Consider the following 21,799-nt stretch of genomic DNA (forward strand, 5'->3'; position numbering starts at 1 on the left):
GAGAAAAAGGCACACGGATGCACCTTCCCATCTTTGGGTGAACGCTGAGATAAGACCGCGCCTACCCCGACATTGGAAGCATCCACCTCAACAATGAACTGGAGGTCAGGATCTGGAACAGAAAGCACAGGAGCAGTGACAAAACGGGACTTAAGCTTATCAAAGGCCTCCTGAGCTCTATCATTCCACTTAAACTGAACCTTAGAGGAGGTGAGTGCTGTAAGGGGTGCAGCTACCTGACCAAAGTTCCTGATAAATCGCCGGTAGAAGTTGGCGAAGCCAAGGAATCGCTGCAGAGCCTTTCTAGAGTCGGGGACTGGCCACTCGGCAACGGCCCTTACCTTAGCAGGATCGGGTCTAATCTCTCCCACCGCAATGATATGGCCCAGGAACGAAACTGACTCTTTGTGGAATTCACACTTCTCCGCCTTGACAAAGAGCTGGTTCTCCAGCAGCCGTTGAAGGACTCTGCGGACATGTTGAGTGTGTACCTGCTTAGATGGGGAAAAAATCAAAATATCATCCAGGTACACAAAGACAAACTGATTGATCATGTCTCTCAACACATTGTTCACCAGAGCCTGGAAGACAGCGGGGGCATTAGTAAGCCCGAAGGGAAGGACCAGGTATTCAAAATGTCGCGTAGGGGTGTTGAAAGCTGTCTTCCACTCATCTCCCTCCCGGATCCGAACCAGATGATAAGCATTGCGGAGGTCTAATTTGGTGAAGACCTGTGCTCCCTGCAAGAGTTCAAAGGCAGAAGACATAAGAGGTAGGGGGTACCTGTTCTTAACTGTAATGTCGTTCAAACCTCGATAATCAATGCAAGGCCGCAGGGAGCCATCCTTCTTCTTCACGAAGAAGAAACCTGCACCCGCCGGAGATGAGGAGGGATGGATGAGACCAGCTTTGAGAGATTCTTGAATGTATTTCTCTATAGCCTCTCTTTCAGGACCAGACAGGGAAAATAAACGACCCTTAGGCGGAGAAGTGCCTGGGAGGAGATTGATGGCACAGTCATACGGCCGATGAGGAGGAAGAGATGTGGCTCGAGACTTGGAGAAAACCAGACGAAGATCCAAATACTCCCCCGGCACCCCAGATACGTCGGCAGCCTCTACCTGAAACACAGAAGAACAAGACACAGAAGAAGAGGCAGCACCCAGACATGAACCATGGCAAGACGGACTCCAAGCCAAAATAGAATTGCCTGACCAATCAACGTGAGGATTGTGCTGCTTCATCCAGGGATGCCCCAAAATAATGGGGGCATGAGGTGATTTCATCACTAGCAACTCAATTTCCTCACGATGATTGCCCGACACAACTAGACCTACCCGGGGAGTGCAGTGAGTGATAACAGAAATTAGACGACCCTCCAGGGACCAGGCATGAACAGGTGATGAGAGGGGGAGTAAGGGTATACCCCACTGCTTAGTTATGGCATAATCAATGAAGTTTCCTTCCACCCCGGAATCCAGCAGAGCCAGAACTTGATGGTTGGACTCCTTAAAGAAGAGAGAAACGTCCAAATGAGTCCGAGAACAGGGAAAAGAAGGAAGACGGCCCACCAGTACTCCCTGAATTACGGGTGGACCCGGGCTTTTACTGGACATCTAATAGCAATGTGGCCAGCCTTCCCACAGTACAGGCATAACCCCCGAGTCAAACGGTCTTGTCTTTGCTGGGGAGTTAGACGAAGTCGCCCCACCTGCATGGGCTCAGGAGCTGTCGGCGAGGAAGTAGCTGGTGAAACCGCAGGTACCAGAGAGGTATCCTCAACCTCCATCTGAAACGAATGGAGGCGGCGACAGTGTTCACGCCGACAGAGACGAGTCTCAACACGCAGTGCAAGGGCCATAATAGAATCCAGACTGCTGGGTAACTCCAGTCCCATGATCTCATCCTGGATGAATTCAGCCAGCCCCTCCAGGTAACGAGAACGAAGAGCGGCCTCATTCCATTCACAAGAGGCTGCCAAAGTTTTGAAAGTAATGGAATACTCGGTCACAGAACGAGGCCCCTGAGACAGACGTGTCAAACGAGATGCTGCTTCCTCTCCTCTGTTAGAGCGATCGAACAGTTTTATCATTTCAGAGCGAAAACCCTCAAAAGAGTTACAAAAGGAGGCTTCAGAGTCCCAAACTGAAGTTCCCCACTCACGAGCTCGGCCAGACACTAGTGTTAGTTCATAAGCTACCTTCGATCTCTCTGTGGGGTAGCGACGAGGTTGCAAAGCAAATACTAAGGAGCACTGAGACAAAAATGCCCGACAGGAATTAGGATCCCCATCATAAACGGGCGGGTTGTTGGCATGGGGTTCAGGCTCGTGACGAGAAACAGCAGATGATTCCGTGGATGCAGGACTAGCAGCAGCGCCCCGTTGGATCTCCTCGATCCGAATGTTGAGCTCCACCACCCCGGAAGAGAGTTGGACTACCTCTCGTAGAGCAGCATCGAGCTGGGTGGTCTGTTGTCCTAAGAGTGCACCTTGCTGGGCGAGAGCTTGGCGAATCTGATCTTGACCTGCTGAGTCCATGTTGGTCAGACCGTACTGTCAGGAACAAGAGAGAGACTCAATTGCAGGTAAAACACAAATTTATTATTAAGTTGGAAAACAATGAAAAGTCTCTTAAAGCTCAGCCCAGGATTGGATGGATAGGCAGAAACAACCAGGCAGATGACCGGTGGAGAACCCAGATCCTCAGAGCTGACTACAAGGCCAACTGGAACCCCAGTGTACGACAATGCCAGCAGAGATGGAGTAGATAGCTGATAGGCTCTGGGAGACAAAGTCAGTGCTGACTACAAGGCCAACTGGAACCCCAGTGTATGGCAGCGTCAGCAGAGAACCATGTATCCGACCCGGGTGGCGAGCGTTGAGGTGAAAAGGCAGAGAGGCTGGGCTGAAGAGTAGAGGTAGAGAAGCCTGGCTGGACTGAAGAGGCAGGGAGGCTCGACTGGACTAAAGAGGCAGGAGAGAGGATGAGACTGGTGGGCAAACTAAAAGAACAAAAGAAAGAAAAAAACAGCAAAAAAACAAAAAGGCAAGGAGTCTAGGGATGGCTCCCGCGAAACTGACGTTTCGACACTGTGTCGAGATCCCGAAGCGTAAATGTTTCGAAACACTGCTCCGAAATGTGATTCGAAACACCCATGTCACGTGATGAAGTGATTCGAAACACCAAGCGGTGCATTTCACAAGTATTTCGAAAGGTGGCGTAGCTTTCGAATCTGCTTCGAATCTTAAACTGACATGGTAGGAAACAAAACTGACAATACCTCATAGATGCGTTTTTGGCAAGATCAAATACTATAAATTACTGAAAAGAAGTAATTTTTCCTCATAGGTATGTAACACTTAGGCTACTTACAAAAAATGCATTCCAGCAACAAGTGTCCCTTGTGTGAGAATGTTTTCAAAGCCTGGAGAAATTATATGTAAAAAAGTAGCTGGCTGAGTTTATCAACACAGAACAATTTATATATTTGAATAAAGATCTTTATATGTAAACAATGTGGCATATTATGGCTTGATATATTTTATGAATCTCTTATTATTTATTTGGTATATCTCTATTCTATTTTTTTTTTCATTAAATAGACCCGAATAGCCTATAGTTATCGACAATTGTGAGCCTAAAAGCTCATGTAGTTGTCAAACAGATGTTAAAACAACAACAAAAACTATTTTATTATGATGACGTAGCGCATGCATTTCCCAGGTTCGATCCTAAAATCTACGCATGAGAGTCGAGAGCACTATCCACTCTCCCATTCTATCACTTGTGTGTCAATCAAACAACATGTGGGATACAATTTGTCAGTGCTCGTCTAAAATCTTGTCAAGGCTGCTTCATGTAAAGACATGCAAACGACCGCTAGGTGTCACTGTGGAGGTGGTTTCGGATTGATGTTTCGAAGCCTCGAAACATACGACACAATTGATTCAACTGTTTCAGTGTTTCACGAAGCCTCGCTCTGCCCACCACTAAAGGAGTCTAGAACAAAGGACAAAAACTAAACTTAAACCAAATCAAAGTATCAACAAAAGATAAACCTGAACAAACAATAAGACAGGAAGACTAGACTTAAAGATCAGCAATGCTAGAACAAGAGAACAACACGGTCTGACAGAGACAAAGGGAAACATGAGGAGAATAAAAATGGTGTTTAATCATTGGGAACAGGTGTGGTGATGAGTGAATGAATTAAGGTCAACGAGGGGGCGGAGTAACAAACGAGACACCAAACACATGTCAAACAAAGACCATGTGCTCCACAAACAACAAACACACAGCCATGGTTCATGACTGAGCTGACCTGACCAAATTCCTAACAGTAATAGCACAGACATTGCCTTTGTTAATGTACTTGCTGTAATGTTTTAGTAGATAATCAAATAAATAAGCACAACAAATATTTATTCTGCAAAGTGAAATTTAATATGCCTTTAAAAAGGTTTTGTCTAATAAAAGTAACGAAAATAAAACACTTCTGTCTTTACAGTATGAATTAAATATACACGCATTCGTATGAAGTATTACAGTTCCTTAGTCAAGAGCAAAGAGTGATTTTATTGACAGATTAATTAGGATACTGCACTCTTAGAACGAATGTGTTAAAAACAACACATTAGTGTTGATTCTGGGACAACACACTTACTGCCCCTAGTAAAAAATAAATATACTAAAATATATTTTAAATGCATTTATTTAATGCTAAGTATACTGCAAATACATTAACACATCTATGTACTATGAAAATACCCCATAATTGTACTTATTTCATGCTTTCTTCAAATGCAGGCAGAGTAACTTTGTGCACTAAAAATAAGTTGTAAAGTAGTGCAGCTTTTGCACATGCCATTATGGGAGGTACACTTTAAGTTGAATTACAGTGTGCTTTGAGAAAGTATAATGATTAGGTTCTTGTTTCTATCTACAACATTGTTTGACTATATAGAACTTGGCGTGTCTTTACCAAAATATTTGTCATAATACAAGTACTTTTTTGTGCTTGAAGAACAATTATTTTACTTAACAGAAAAGCTAGAGACACTGCGGCTGCTTCAGCATCAGATTCTCTGAGCAGCGCGTCGTCCCTCCCCTGCGGGTAAACACTTTCCCAGGAAAAGCAATCAAACACTCGATTTATTATTCAAGTCTGAGCAAGGAATATCAATTGTCAGAGACAAATTTAAAGACATAATATTAAGCACATTCAAGAAATGCATTTAGTCAGTATTTATATAATGCTTTGACAGGTAGGTTAAATAAAAAAATCACTGTATGGCATTTTGATGGTTGATGAATCTATATGTTCTATATCCTTGGTCCAATTCTCAGCTAGTTCAATGTTTCAGTTTAACACAGATTAAAGAATGGCTGTTTACGCTGTCTGTTACAAGCATCAACTCTCTGTTTATGCTTTGCCTAGCAGCAAGACCTCTGTGGCACAGTGGTAGAGTCTTCATCTACCATGCGAAAGGTCCTAAGTTTGAATCCCTGTCCCTACAGTGGGGTTGGGCACAATGAAAGTCCACAGTTCTTTTATGGTAAGCTTCTTGCATGCAATTTCTCTTTTATCTTAACAAAGCAAGTAGCTTGATCCTTCCATGATATTTTAACATTTTCTTTGTAGTTGTTTTGGTCTCCAAGAACTGTGTGGTCAGCTGCTTTGCTTTTTCATGCAATATGTGTGACTTAATTCAATTTAAAGGCGCTGTATGTAGTTTACAGCAGCCTCTAGCGGTGATGTTTCAGATTGCAACCAATAAGTTTACAAGCGCATGCTCGAACTCATAAGCGACGACCAGACTGAGATGTAACACACCGGAGAAAGCATCACACAACATGCTGGAAACTCAGTTAAACTCCCACTGCAACGTTTAATTGACTGCATTTAGCCTATGTAATGTGGTGTTACGTAGGTACATTTACGGTAAGATAACGAAAACGGTTAGTGAACTACACTGAACAATTTCAGTATAACATTAAACCCTGGTATACACTGTGCTATTTTAAATAGTAATTTAGGCTTGATGCTTGCCACACTGTGCGATCAATATCGTAGTTAAGTCCATGTCACACTGTATAATCTCAGTTTCCATCAATGTCAGACTGTACAAGTTTAAAGACTTTTAAAAAGCGGACGCACGCAAACAAACGCGTCCGCAGTTTTACGTCATCGATCGACGACGGCTGGGCGAACACACACTAAAGCGAAGGCTAGCAAACCGAAACAACATCTACAAAACTAAAGCACATAATCGAAATATATTTTACATGCTTTGTAGTAATGTTAGCTTACCTGCCCAAAAGAATGAAAGCCAACTCCGGATCCGTTTTTATACCCAAAACAATGCGGAGGTTTCTCCATAATTCAAATGCCCTGCCAGTGTTAATCCGTGTTTTTTTTAAATCCGAAGTTGATCCGATTCACGTTTGGCCTTACGAGCTTCAGCAGATAACATTTTTCTTCACAATATGTGGAGTTTGTGTTGGAGTCTGTGTTGTGCTGGGAGCAGGTCGTTTCAGTCTGTTATCAGACCGTGTCGTCCCTGTTGAGCGCATAGACAGTAGACGAGGCGAGAGGCTCGGGAATGCGCATGCGGGTGACGTCACTGGATTTCGCGCCAAATCCGACCCGGTACTTTCCCAATTATAATTTCCCAAAAATTATAATATTTTTTTCAGAGGTAATAGCCAAACCTGCAAAGTGGATAATTTTAATGTGAGATTACAACCCATTTCGCACACAGGCAATTGAAAAGGGATTCGTTTAAGTAGAAACGTTACGTACAGCATCTTAAAATCGTCTACAATTTAAAAACTTTTTTGTTTTCTCTTAATATAAAAGCATGTTTGTTACAGTTTTTTTCAATTGTTTACACGCAATTTTGAAAACCAGGTTTTTTTTCAAAATATAATCACAGTTATCCAAACACCACACTCAATTTGCATAATTCCTAGATTGTTTGCAAAATGACACATTTCAGTCAAAACATACACACTTCAGTCAAAACATATACACATATTTGTGAAAATGCTATTAGTTTTCATTTTAACCAACACAGTCCTCAATGATCAGACACTATTGCAGCCAGTTTCACACTGCTGTGATAAATAAAAAACACATTTGTAAAAAAATACTTTTAGGCAATAGTACGGTGGCCCTGAGGTGCAATTTTATTTACAAGATTTAAAACAAATTTACAAGTTTTTTAACAAATTTACAAGTTTTTTTTTAACAAATTTACAACTTTTTAAATAAATGTACAAGTTTTTCAACAAATTTACAATGAGTGAACACATTTACAAGTTTAACAAATTAACAAGTGTTTAAACAAATTTACAATGAGTGAATAAATTTACAAGTTTTTTAAACAAATTTACAATGAGCAAACAAAATGACAAGTTTTTTTAACAAATTTAAAATTTTTTAAATAAATGTACAAGTTTTTCAACAAATTTACAAGTGTTTAAACAAATTTACAATGAGCGAACAAAATTACATGTTGTAAAACAAATTTACGTTTATTACGGAAAGGGTAGGTACAATACGCTGACGTCACGCATCCGAGACTCCGGTCACGTGGGAAGAAACCCGGAAGTATCGCCGTGAATCACATGAGAGTTGCAAATGCGATGTTGTGTATTAGGCTGTACATCATATTAACGTAAAGAGAGTGATAATATATATCCTTTCATCTATTCCCGAGTGACTCAAAGGGATATTGGACCTTATTTTCAGGTAAGTGAAATAGCTTTAGTTAGCTAACGCTAGCTTTCCAAGTTGCACACGTTTCGGATGGCAGTTATCAAAATAATTCACTGACTTTCTCATTAGATTACAGACAACACGAGAGGGTGCTCCAAACTTTTTAATCAGGACTGCATTGTTTGTTCGCTCCCGGGGTTACATAGACTGAAAAGGGGAAGCGTGACGAGTTTGTTTACATGGTGCTGTAAACTCCAACTACAGGAGGACACTTCAGAGGAATCACAGGGATAACATGGTGTGATTTTTTTTGTCAAAACCAGAACTGACTTCCGAATCCACCTGGAACGCATTTACTTTGATGGAGACAAATGGAAGTCAGTAAAAATTAAGTTGGACTTGTTTTTTTTAACTAACGGCTGCCCAACAGCTTATAAAGCCAGGAACAACACACACACACACACACACACACTTCTAACAAACATGTAACGCACACATTAGAGACGTGTTAAGTAAATAACTGTACATTATTAGAACAACTATTTTACATTAAAGAAACTGCATTTCACTCATTGTTCAAAATATAGTTTTATTTATAAATGAAGTATGAAAAAAAAATATATGTACATTTTTAGAACCAATCATATTTACATTAAAAGCCAATGGGTACTAATACACTTTTTTACACAGGGCCATGTAGTTTAGATTTTTTTTCCCTTAATAATAAAAGCCTTCATTTAAAAACTGCATGATGTGTTCACTTGTGTTATCTTCTTTGACTAATATTTAAATTTGTTTGATAATCTGAAACATAAAAGTGTGACATAAATATGCAATAACATGAGAAATCTGGATGGGGCTAACACTTTTTCACACCACTGTTTATAAATTATTTTCCAATGTATATTTTCTATTTACTGTACAAATTGTAATAGTAAAGCAAAGTAAAAACATTTAAATGAAAAAAGTCTGTTTTTGGGATTAAAGGAATTTTTCACCCAATATATAGATGCATTTGCTTATTCATTGGAACAGATTTGGAGAAATTCAGCATTACATTGCTTACAATTGGATCCTCTGCAGTGAATGGGTGCCGTGAGAATGAGAGTCCAAACTTTGCACCTCTTGTGAAGTGAAAAGATGTTTGGACATTAGCCCATGTTATGCATATTCGACTGACTGTTGCCTTGGACAGATTAAAAGTCCTGTTTTTCCTGTGTTTTTAAACTATGATTGTGTTTATGGTGTGCAATATAGCGTGTGTTCATGTTTTGTGTGTAAAAAAACACAGTATTTTTCACATAATTACTTATCTCTATAGCACTGTTTTCACTGTCCTAAAATCGGGCTGATTTCTTCCTTGTTCTATGAAGTCCCTCCTTCAGAAATATATATCAAGTTTTGATTGTGTAGTAGTTTGTTTAGTGTGTTGTGATTTAACAGCAACTTAACTTAGCAGAGCCATTTGAGCTTTGCTTGCGACTGACGTATTCCTGTGGGTGAGAGTTAGTAAAAAAAAAACTCTTCTTTGGATGTCATTCAATCGGGAAGTAGAGGGCTGTAGTCCAAACCGTCCGTTTGCTGTATGCTTTAAAAGGGAAATTCTATTAAAGAAAATATATCGCTTGGCATTGAATTTTGAGCTTTATAATTTACAGGTATTATTTATGCTCTAACAGCAACATTACACACTAACTAAAGTTTAAAAAATGGGATCAGGAAAAACTGGACCTTTAAACCTTACAGCTAAATCTGCGGAAAGAAGCCCCTGCCTCATACAGCAGAGAAACAAGAAAAACTGATCCAGGACACAAATGTTGCGAGCATGATGTTGTGCTCTTCCATAATAGGAGATGTTTCCAGGTAATCATGGTCTTGCAATGCCCCCAAACCACTGTTAGATCTGTGTATTGAGAAAGAGGAGAAAATTGCATGTAAAAAAAGAAATATCAAGGAGGTCATAAGATTTATTTACATGTTTTAATTTTCATCAATGAATTGCTTAATTTTTTTCTCACTCTTCTCTTGTGTTCTGATCAGGAAACAAATAGTGGTCCTCCTCTTCTTCCTTTAGTGTTTCAACATCACAGACACTGGAAATTAACAAAATCATGATTTCAGTCTTGGCTATCTATCTATCTATCTATCTATCTATCTGACATAAATGTCAGTTTGCTTAGGCACCATTCGAGTATTTGTAATATGATAAAACATTACAGTAGCCTACTATCACATTTAGAGAGGATTAAATGAAAATATAATTCATAGTATAAATTTTGGTAATTTTAACAAATCGTCTCATTACATAAAATCTTAATCTTTTAAAGATTATTCAGATTATATCATCGAACAAGTTAACGCACCCTTGATTCCTCTGAAGTGTCCTCCTGGGTTGGAGTTTACAGCACCATGTAAACAAACTCGTCACGCTTCCCCGTTTCAGTCTATGTAACCCCGGGAGCGAACAAACAATGCAGTCCTGATTAAAAAGTTTGGAGCACCCTCTCGTGTTGTCTGTAATCTAATGAGAAAGTCAGTGAATTATTTTGATAACTGCCATCCGAAACGTGTGCAACTTGGAAAGCTAGCGTTAGCTAACTAAAGCTATTTCACTTACCTGAAAATAAGGTCCAATATCCCTTTGAGTCACTCGGGAATAGATGAAAGGATATATATTATCACTCTCTTTACGTTAATATGATGTACAGCCTAATACACAACATCGCATTTGCAACTCTCATGTGATTCACGGCGATACTTCCGGGTTTCTTCCCACGTGACCGGAGCCCCGGATGCGTGACGTCAGCGTATTGTACCTACCCTTTCCGTAATAAACGTAAATTTGTTTTACAACATGTAATTTTGTTCGCTCATTGTAAATTTGTTTAAACACATGTAAATTTGTTGAAAAACTTGTACATTTATTTAAAAAATTGTAAATTTGTTAAAAAAAAAACTTGTACATTTGTTAAAAAAAACTTGTAAATTTGTTAAAAAACTTGTAAATTTGTTAAAAAACTTGTAAATTTGTTTTAAATCTTGTAAATAAAATTGCACCTCAGGGCCACTGTACAATAGCATGTGCTAGATTTTTGTCCAGACATTGTTATGTAAGGGATCATTTAGATTTTAAAAAATTGTGACAAACCGAAAACAATCTTCATGATTAGTTTGAGATAAGGGGAGAAAGTACCAAATATGCCTATAAACTTACCAAGCACTGCACAACACTGATGCTGCAGACTGATTATTTCAAGTATTTATTTCAATACTTACAGTATTTCTTACCATAATCAGTAATCAACCAACAGTAATCATTAAAACAAATAACATCTATAGAGAAATAAAAAAATAATGCATGAAGTACATACACTTTGACTATGAAGAAAAACTACTGTAAAAGCAACAAGTATACTGTAACTACTCATCATCTCTCAGTCTGGCTGCATCAGGCCATAAGATTTCATCCACATCACAGGCTATGTCTTTATTGGGAAGGCACCTTTGGAAGAATCGCCTCATGTGACGAATCCACCCCTGCACAGAAGCTGCTTCTTATATATGATCACAGGCCTCCTTCATGGACTGAATGAAGGGCACACGGTAATAGGGCCACAGGTAGGTCATATACCTTCCACGCCATGCTGAAAAAAACCTCTTTTATTGGATTCAGGAAGGGGGAGTATGGGGGAAGGTATAAGATATCAAATTCAGGGTGCTCACTGAACCAATTATGGACCAGAGACCCGATGTTCCAAATGACAATGTACCGCATCTGGTCCACTTGGTTTAATGCTGTGACAATCTTGTGCAATCTGTCAAGAAATGCAAGTACTAGATTGCATTATAGGATCCCATATTTGCATGGTGGTGGAGGACCCCATTTTGTGTGGTAGCAGTGGTAGCAGTGATGTTACCCCCTCGCTGCCCTGGCACATTGGTGATTGCCCTGTGTCCAATTACATTTATTTATTTTCTTCTTTTTCTTCTTCTTCTAGTTTTTCCATTTTTATTACAGTATTTCACAATTGCTAAAACACTAAACTATTCTCTGAACCCAATGCTCAGTGGCCTAAACCCATTGGTCGAATCAGTCACTTTGTAGGCAAAACCTTAAACAAGCTCAGGTAGTTAAGACACTGTTTGCAAATCTCATCCACTCTTTTTGCAAAACTCTAAACACATTCTTATTCACTAAAACACATTTTGCACTGTGATGCAAAATGGTAAATACATGTGGCAAAATGTAAACACAACTTCAACACAGCTGTCATCGTTAAAGGATAATTCCGGTATTTAACACTTTGAGTCTCATTTCTGGTTTGTTTTGGATGAACTACAATGATGGACACAGAAATTTTGACAATGGGTCGTGTCTTGAGTTTTTGACTCGTTTAGAAGCGTCTCTTGACTGCTTCAGAATGGAAGTCAATGACCATGCACAAACATGTCATTAAAACAACACTTAACGTTCATTTTCAAAAACGTGCTACTCACCGAGTGGTTCGTGGTGTTCGTTGATGATAAAAAACAAGTAGGGTAGCGAAAATACAGTTTCTGTCGTGTTTTATTTGGCATTTTGTAAAATTCCATTGACTTGTCTTGGAAGACTCATTGCTCGCTGATATATCACTCCGCCGCCGGAAACGGGGTCTGTTTACCTGCGGTTGTAGTTTTTTCGCTCAGTTTCTCTCAGAAGGCTAGCGTGAGCACAGCAACTGTGCCCTCGGAGTAGCGAAATAAACAAACATCAACTTTTTAAAAAATCCTTACATCTAAAATGGATTATGAAAGGTGGATTCTGGATAACCCATTTGATTTTGAGTTTGACGGTCGAGGATATCGTTTCGAACCTGAATATACAGAAGAGGAGCTACGTGTAAGGGAGATGGAGGCTCAAGCTATGGCTATGGAGGCGCCTGAAGCTCCGTCAGAAGCGGTCCCCAGGATCACAGGAACTTGGTGGTGTGCCTGTGGCAAATGCAGGCAGATGCCGACGGAGGTAGAAAGTCGGTGCTGCACGGAATGGGACCTTCTCGTCACAGCTGGTATGGCCAGCCTGAATGTCTCGGTCGACGAGGCTGATGTGTCATCGGTATGCATCACAAACAACGAAGTGCGCCAGCTAATGTGTAAACCCGTGCTGGAAACTTTCTTCTGGGTACCAAAGATAAACTGGAAGAAACGCCCCACACCCGAAGGACCGAATGGACAATTGTCAGAAAGGTAAGCTACATTGATATATTGCATTTCCTAGTCGCTGACGCAGTTTATGCTTTGTTATGTAATCCTCAGGCAATACCGACTTGTGGCTTAATTCTGGAGTGGGCCCTCAAAGGCCAACCACTTGGACGAGGAAGTAGAATTGCATTGCCCACATTTTGGGAATTTAGCTTATTCACAATGTCCCCCAGAGTTAGATAAGTCCATACATACCTTTCTCATCTCCGTGCATGCTGTAACTCGGTCTGACGCAGCCCCCACTAGCTTAGCTTAGCACAAAGACTGGAAGTGAATGGCTCCAGCTAGCAAACTGCTCCCAATAAGTGACAAAATAACGCAAACATTTTCCTATTTATGTGTTGTGGTTTGTATAGTCACACCGTGAACAAATAACAAGGTCATATGAGACACAGTCATCTTTTAACAGTATACATACTGGGAACTATATTCTCAGAAGGCGAAGCACTGCTACTTGGGCCGAGTGATTTGCACAACTCTGACCGAACTCTCTGCTCCTCACCAGGTGGCTTCTCGGGTGCTGCAAGCAAATCACTCTGCCCAAGTAGCAGTGCTTAGCCTTCTGAGAATATAGTTCCCAGTATGTATACTGTTAAAAGATGGCTGTGTCTCATATGACCTTGTTATTTGTACATGGTGTGACTACACAAATCACAACACATAAATAGGAAAATGTTCGCGTTATTTTGTCACTTATTGGGAGCAGTTTGCTAGCTGGAGCCATTCACTTCCAGTCTTTGTGCTAAGCTAAGCTAGCGGGGGCTGCGTCAGACAGAGTTACAGCACACACAGAGATGAGAAAGGTATGTATGGACTTATATAACTTTGGGGGATACGGTGAATAAGCTAAATTCCCAAAATGTGGGCGTGTTCCTTTAAATACATACATGAATGTGTGTATTTCTATTGTACATACTAATTACACACAGGACACAAACACAAACTGTAATTGTTCGCCCATCCCTAATGTAAGGAGGCCCTTAGTTTCTCAAGCATCAGTGTGGCAAGGGAATCTGGATTTATGTTTCCTGATGAGATCTTCTTTGGGGGGTCTCTCCTTAGTGGCAATGTTAGGAGGATGCTGGACATGTGGCATATTTTCTGGTGCTCTTTCCTCCTTTCTCTCCAACACGCGTTCCATGAGGTGTTTTGTGAAGTCCTGACTTGTAGGCTCATAGATCTTCTTGACTATCCATTCCTTGCTTTGTTTTGGGAATGTCATACTGTATCTTGGAAATCCTAGACAGAGAACATCACTTCTTAGTCAACTTGTTACACAAACACAATTAGGGACTTAAAGGAATAGTCTACCCTTTTGCCATATTAAACTATGTTATTACCTCAACTTAGACGAATTAATACATATCTATCTTTTTTCAATGCGTGCACTGTACAACGCGTCGTGAATGTGTTAGCATTTAGCCTAGACCCATTCATTCCTATGGTACCAAACAGGGAAGCCACCAAACACTTCTGTGTTTTCCCTTTTTAAAGAATGTTACATGAGGAGTTATACCAGTAAGTATGGTGCCACAAAATAAAACTTTTTTTTGGTACCATAGGAATGAATGGGGCTAGGCTAAATGCTAACACATTCACGACGCGCTGTACAGTGCACGCATTGAAAAAAGATAGATATGTATTAATTCGTCTAGGTTGAGGTAATAACATAGTTTAATATGGCAAAAGTGTAGACTATTCCTTTAATTATGAAATCTCAATACCTTCAGAAGTTTCTGCCTGCTCTCGGCCAACATTGTAATTGTTGTCCAGGATGGCTAGTTGTGTTCGAGCTACCATGGTGTCGTATCCAAAATGCAGTCGTTTAGGCAGATACTTTAGCATAATGCTGTGGTACACCTCCAAAGCACCTGTAAATTAAAGTGTTTCATTAGACATTGACTACACAGGTTGAAAAGTTACATACTTGTTTCATAAAGCTACATACATGTGTGTTTGAAGCGAGTCAACTGCTCAAAGTCGTTCAGAAGTCTTTTATCTTCTACAATAGTCCGTAAAGCCTTGAACACCTGAGACTCTGGGTGTAGCCATCGCTTTGTCCTTTGCTCATCTGGGTGTAAAGCAGGGTGAAAACATGCCCACTTTCTACCATCTTGCTCCCATGTGTGCTCCCCACAGATGTGGTGAAGGACTGAGGTCCACTGTCGCTTCAGTTTCAACAGAATATATTAAAACTACTTGTAACAAGATTATTTGTTCATCTGCTGACTGGATTTCAGTGCCACTTGGTTATCTTTATACGTTCGGGTTATTACCTCAGCACTCCCACCACAAGAGGAGCACGAGAACCAAAAGTGATTGAGGATCGACCGAAGCCAGCCCTTCAGTTCCTGATTTTCCTTTTTGTTGGCGAGTGCTAATAGTTTTTTCTTTATGCCTGTGTATAATAGTAATGAAAAACACAAAATTAACAAATGAAATGTGGGTGTGCCAAATGTGGTGTCTTGAGACATGGCGGGTCTTTATTTATTTGAAAAAAATAAAATAAATAGAGAGAGTGAGAGAGAGAGATTTTTTATTTTGGTTATGTGTATGTAATATACACATACATACATACATACACACATACACATAACCAAAATAAAAAAAGCGTAGCAATACTCCAATGAAAAATAACAATATCAATCCATTGTTACAAATAATATAAAAAAATAAAAATGTGCTATTCCCATTACACTTTCAACAACAACAAAAAAAAGTCCGAAAGGAGCAAGATGAAGCCGAAGCTTGTATGTTTTGGTTCTTGATAGTAATTGAGTCACTCACAATTTGATACAACTACTAAAGGCCGATTTATAGTCGTGCGTAGGTCCTACGGCGTAGCAGCGACGGCGTAGGTTCCGCGTTGGTTTTCATTTATACTTGTGCGTCGCCGTCCGCGTCGACGTGCAAAGACACGCGAAACCGCTGTTTGGCAGTAATCACGCGTGTAACCACAGTAGCAGCAGAAGTTGTCACAGAAGAAGAAGCTAAGCAAGTTAAACCACAAATGAAGAAGAAATAGCAACTTGTTGGGTATAATTTGAGAAGACCAGCAATGATGGAAGTAAATAAACAACGACTTATGTTTCAGTTTGAGTTAAATCACTCCTCAACTTGGCTCATCTTTGTTTTCACCGTCTCAAACGGAAATACCTATGACGCAGTTTTTTTACCTGACGGGAGGGGTTTTGGTGGACCAATCACAGCGCTTACGGTCCGCGTAGAGCCGACGCGCTGTTAGAAATTTTGTGAGGTGCACGTCAGGCTACGCAGAGCTACGCACAACAATAAATCGCCCATAACCTTTTGCAACATGCCAAGTATCAAACTCGTGATGAATCATATGGAATTCCTCCCTCATTATTTTCCGAACTGATGGGGCCCGATCTGTAGTGATGAGATCTATGTCTAGTCCTTCGTTAAAAATTAGATGGTTGAGGCCTCTCCTACAGCCTTGGGACTCCATGGCAACTGAACTGCTAGCTTCCGTTACCTGAAGAAATAGAATACAAATGAATGAATGAATGAATGAATGTGCAATACATTTTAATTTAGAGATCATATGCCACCCAGTCCTCTTTGATCCTAAAAGGATAAGGGAAAACAAATATAATACTCACTGAATTATGCTTTATCTATACTTTCTGTCACCCAGAGTATAGTTTCACAAATCAGAGAAGAAGAATTTTGGTTTTACCTGTAGTAGTTCAAAGTGGATGATCTCATTAGTGGATAGAAGCTGAAACGAATAGGTGGAATACTTGCAGCTGTAGCCTGTAGAATGTAATAGTGTGACAACATGTGAGTCCTTCTTAGTATCCGGAGTAGAACACTTCTAAAATGGTCTTACAATCCATAATTTCATGTATTAAAAAAAAACACTCACCTGGTGAGTCAGACCTTGCATCTCCACACAGCTCTATTGACTCGCCTTCAGCCTTTTGTCTCATAAGGCGCTTGATGAGATTCTCATGATGATTCCTGTATGCAAAGTGTACTACTGGAATAAGGTAGTGTGATTGGATGGAGTAGTACTGCGATTTCTGCAAGAGTTGCAAGTTTAGTATTCTGGCCCAGTCGTGTACTTCAGTGAAAGTAGCAGAAGCATAGCAGCAGAAACAAGCAGGTTATTCTGTGCCATTCCTCTTGTATCAGGACATGATGCCCACCTGCCATGATTTATCAGTGATGGGTACGGCACATGTATGGCATGTTCTAAACAGTGTCATGAGGCTAGACTCGTTCACAATCCATTTTCTTTCATCCCACTCCCCTTGCCTTTCTGTGGAACATGAACTGGAGGTTGCGCTTGATGCTGATTGTTGACTGAGGCTGAAGCTCGTGTCTTTTGGGTCATCCTCAATGACTGAGGACATGCTGTCAGCCATCTGAAGCATCTCAGTTTCACAATCATCTGGCTGTTGAAAAGTGAAACAAAGTAATGCTTAAAATTCTAGCGATAATAAACACTGCATCACAACAAGACAAAACAATATACAAACTTACAGATGGTGACAGCCTCTCCCTGATCACAGGGAAAGCAAGGTAACTGCCAGATAAGGACTTCCTTGGTAATTTTGTGGAGTGTTGAGGCCGTTGCTGTGGGCTGGTGAGAACAAAGGACAGGCTGGAGGTAGAAGGCAGATCCTTCACAGGAGATGAAGAAAGGGGAGCATTGAAAACAAGGGGCTCTTCACCACCAACAGCCTGTAACATGTTGCAGAGCACACTATCTCATCAATATTACTGATAGAAGCACTGTTGTAATGATGTCTCAGACTGTGCCATTTCAATGGTGGTTTGAATGGTTTCTAGAGAAATATTGTTAACCTATCTACATTTGCCAGAGAAACTATGAATTTTTATGATTGCATAACGATTAATCGCAACTAACCGTTTACAGAATAAAAGTTTTTGTTTACATCATTTACATATGTTTACTGTGTATAATAATTATGTATATATTAATACACACACACACACACACACACACACATTCTGGTTTCCATGTTTTGTGGGGACATTCCATAGACGTAATGCATTTTATACTGTAAAAACTGTATATTATATTCCCCTTACCTACCCCATTCCCTAACCCCAACCATCACAGAAACCTTTCTGCTACCTTAGATTTTCAAGATACATCATTCTGTTTGATTTATAAGCTTGTTTCCTCATGGGGACATCAAAATGTCCCCACAAGGTCACAAAAACACTGGTATTCCTATCTTTGTGGGGACAATTGTTCCCCACAACGTGATAATTACCAGGTACACACACACACACACACACACACACACACAAATCAGAAATAATTACATGTGTATATACATTATTATATTTATTTAATTATAATTAATACTACATACAAGTATAAATGCTTTATAAATATATTTTTTCTTAAAATTATACATGTATGTGTGTATTTATACATACATAATTATTATATACATCTATGAAGTATAGAAAAACGCGTATTCTAACAAACAATTAGTTGCGATTAATTGCTATGCAACCCTAATTATTTTTGTTGGGTCATTTAGGGAGATTAGCTACACTATACATGTCTGGAAAGGTTATTGTAGAAGGAGCAATGTTTACATTAGCGGCTTTTGGCTCATTGTGGGGCTGACGAGTTTTACAATTCTTATCTGGACAAATGTAAATGTAGATTTTCTGTCTCCTTCTACAATAAGTTACCCTTTCCAAAAATGTACGTTATAGTTTAGTTTGTGTCCGTATAACTTTTGAGTCAGATGTTCATGCTAAACTAGTCATACAAATAACAACATTGTATATTGTTTAGCTTACCCCGAGGTCGTCTTCGTCTAGCGTTGGTCCACTAATCGTCGGTACAGCTGCCCTATTCAGAAATAGTTTCTTCTGAGACTTTTTTCGAGTACCTGTATATTGAACATAGTCCTCGTGCCGAAAGTGTAAGCCACAAACACGATAGTCAGCTTCTCGAAGAAAATCTACAGGGGTGTTTATGTCAAACCCGAGGAATGAAAGCCACAACTTTAGTCGTTCAAGGTTGTGGTAAGGAAGCCGATGACAACACCATGTTCGAGGGATTGTACCACAGTTTTTGACCACATATTTGATGGCTCAGTGACCAGCCTTAGGTTTGAAGTTGAGCTCGATTGTGACCGTCTATACGGCAAAGTGGTTGTCGCCATCAAGTGGTCGGGAGTGTGCTAACGCTTCAGACTCAAATATAGAGCGGAAGTATATACGCGGTTGTGAGGTATCTGAAAAAATAGTTCCACTATAGCAGATAACACGGATTGAAAATATACATTGCGCCAATATATTTGTTTTTAATCATCAACGAACACCACGAACCACTCGGTGAGTAGCACGTTTTTGAAAATGAACGTTAAGTGTTGTTTTAATGACATGTTTGTGCATGGCCATTGACTTCCATTCTGAAGCAGTCAAGAGATGCTTCTGAACGAGTCAAAAACTCAAGACACGACCCATTGTCAAAATTTCTGTGTCCATCATTGTAGTTCATCCAAAACAAACCAGAAATGAGACTCAAAGTGTTAAATACCGGAATTATCCTTTAACACACAACAACTCAAAATTGTTCACACTTGTTTCTAATGATGTGATCAAATCAGTGGTCTAGAATATAAGCCAGTTCAGAATACACAGGTGTACCAGGTACATTGAGTGTTGATACCACAATGGATGGAAACAATGTGAGAGGCAGAGGAGGAAGAGGAGGAAGAGGAGGAAGAGTTCGTGTAAGAGGTGGTGGACGAGGAGGAAGAGTACAAGGGCCACGAAGAGCAAGACCAAGAATAGTAATTTCAGATCAAATTCGGGCAACTGTGATAGACCATGTTCTTGTTCACGGAATGACGATGAGGGAAGCAGGACAAAGAGTACAACCCAATTTGTCTAGATTCTCTGTGGCCACCATAATCAGGACATTCAGAGAAGAGAATAGGTAAATGTATTGTTTTTTTATTTTGCAACTGAAAGTTTACTGTATACGTTTGATAAGGTACATCAATTTGCCAATAGAAAGGGGAGTGGGGAAAAAGAGAAAAAGATTTACAATACATTTTACATGTGAATCTGATGTCCATTACTATTGTTCCTTTAAGTATACATTTATAAGAGCATTTTCCCTTTTGTAGAATTACAAGTGGGGTGGAAGGACTCTTTTGTTCTCACAACAGCAAGAGGCTCTCATTGTTTTAACGCACCATATCAACAATGTCATCAGACTGCGTGAAATACAGCAAAGACTTGTAGAAGACAATGAAAACTTTGAAGGTATCAACAGTGTCAGCCTTTCTACCATCTCCCGTGTCCTCCATCGCAACAGGGTAAGAATGAAGCAAGTGTACAGAGTACCCTTTGAGCGCAATTCAGAAAGGGTTAAAGATCTCCGATATCAGTATGTGCAAGTAAGTGTACACTTTCAGCACTGATGTTTACAGTACAAGTTTGTAGCCTACAGTTATTGTCCTATACTGTCACTGTAACTGCACTTTGTTGTAGTGTATGTAAATCAGGAGTGCATATACATACACTTTTGCAGAAGTATGTCTTTCTGTAACTCTTACAAAACTTTTTATTTATCTCTTTTATATATAGAGGGTGTTTGAAATGGATTCCATGGAAAGGCCCCATGAATATATTTTTGTAGATGAAGCAGGGTTCAATCTGGCGAAGAGAAGAAGGAGAGGCTGGAACGTAATTGGCCAACGTGCCATTGTGGAAGTCCCTGGCCAGCGTGGTGGCAATGTCACCCTATGTGCAGCCATAAGCAATGGGGGGGGGGGGGGTTCTCCACCATCATGCAACCCTGGGGCCATATACAGTTTTTTACGATTGGTTACACACAAAATATTTTCATGTCACACGATTTTCAAAACCTCTCACTCAAAGTGCAAAACTACATGCCAAATCTTCAAAACCATAATCTATTTCTCAGCCTTTGACTCAGTTTTCAATTGCATAAAACACTTTTTTCAAAACACTACACACAATTCTCTACCCAAAACACAAAGATCTATGAGGAAGTCACTTGGTTTTCCTTTTCCAAACACAACCAATCAAAATGCTACATTCATTCACCAGGTCACACAGACACCCTCCTCACATGTGCAAACACTAAATGCTTTACTGATCACTAACCAATCACTGCTTTACTTTACAGTAGTATAGATATGCCTATAAATAGGTCAAAGGTCACTGTTTTGTCAATCTGCACCCCCCCTGCCAATTCCTGGAACAGGACCCCACACACAATTTACTGTATTCTACTGTAAAGAATATACTTTTGGTTTACATGTTTATAGTTTTGTTGTATGCTAATGTATACAACAGTAATATTTGGACTAATAAATATTTTCTGTTTCTACATTGCATGGCGTCTCCGGTGTACTTTTTACCCCTCTCGGCAGATTACTTTCACTGTAGAACATTGTATTGAAATGTAGATATAAGCCCATGAAAGACCAAAGAGCTTTAGATTTAGAACAGCAGTGTTTACATGGTATATCCAAAAATGTATTATTTTGAAAGAAGTGTTTGCCATTTGATGCAAATGCTTCATTTTGACACGTGTTTGTGGCATTTTGAATGCAGTGTTGCATTTTGAAGGAGATATGTGCTATTTTGCATTTTGTGTGTGCAGTTTTGAGAATTGTGTGTAGAGTTTTGAAAAAAGGAGACTTAGTTTTGAAAACGTGTGTAAGCAATTGGTAAAAACTGTAACACTGACCATCTTCTTACATTTCTGGCTGGTCTTCGGGATGTTTTGTTTGAACGTGAGCAGCAGGATCATCAGCAGTCCTGTCTACGACATAGA

At 39.9% G+C, this 21,799-nt stretch overlaps 2 long non-coding RNA genes across 2 annotated transcripts; one reads left to right on the plus strand and one right to left on the minus strand.

Annotated features, from left to right (window-relative positions):
• The first annotated feature begins 7,580 nt into the window (after nt 1-7,580).
• On the plus strand, nt 7,581-8,877 carry LOC135764829 (uncharacterized). The gene is made up of 3 exons (XR_010540296.2): nt 7,581-7,755; nt 7,852-8,099; nt 8,758-8,877. It is a non-coding gene; the product is annotated as an uncharacterized lncRNA (long non-coding RNA).
• A 304-nt stretch (nt 8,878-9,181) lies between these two features.
• LOC135764828 (uncharacterized) lies at nt 9,182-10,497 on the minus strand. Its single transcript, XR_010540295.2, has 5 exons — nt 10,340-10,497; nt 10,086-10,243; nt 9,741-9,815; nt 9,467-9,625; nt 9,182-9,310 (listed from the first exon to the last, which is right to left on the minus strand). It is a non-coding gene; the product is annotated as an uncharacterized lncRNA (long non-coding RNA).
• Between the last annotated feature and the right edge of the window lie 11,302 nt (nt 10,498-21,799).

This window comes from Paramisgurnus dabryanus, chromosome 2 (assembly GCF_030506205.2).
Source record: "Paramisgurnus dabryanus chromosome 2, PD_genome_1.1, whole genome shotgun sequence".
NCBI lineage: Eukaryota > Metazoa > Chordata > Actinopteri > Cypriniformes > Cobitidae > Paramisgurnus > Paramisgurnus dabryanus.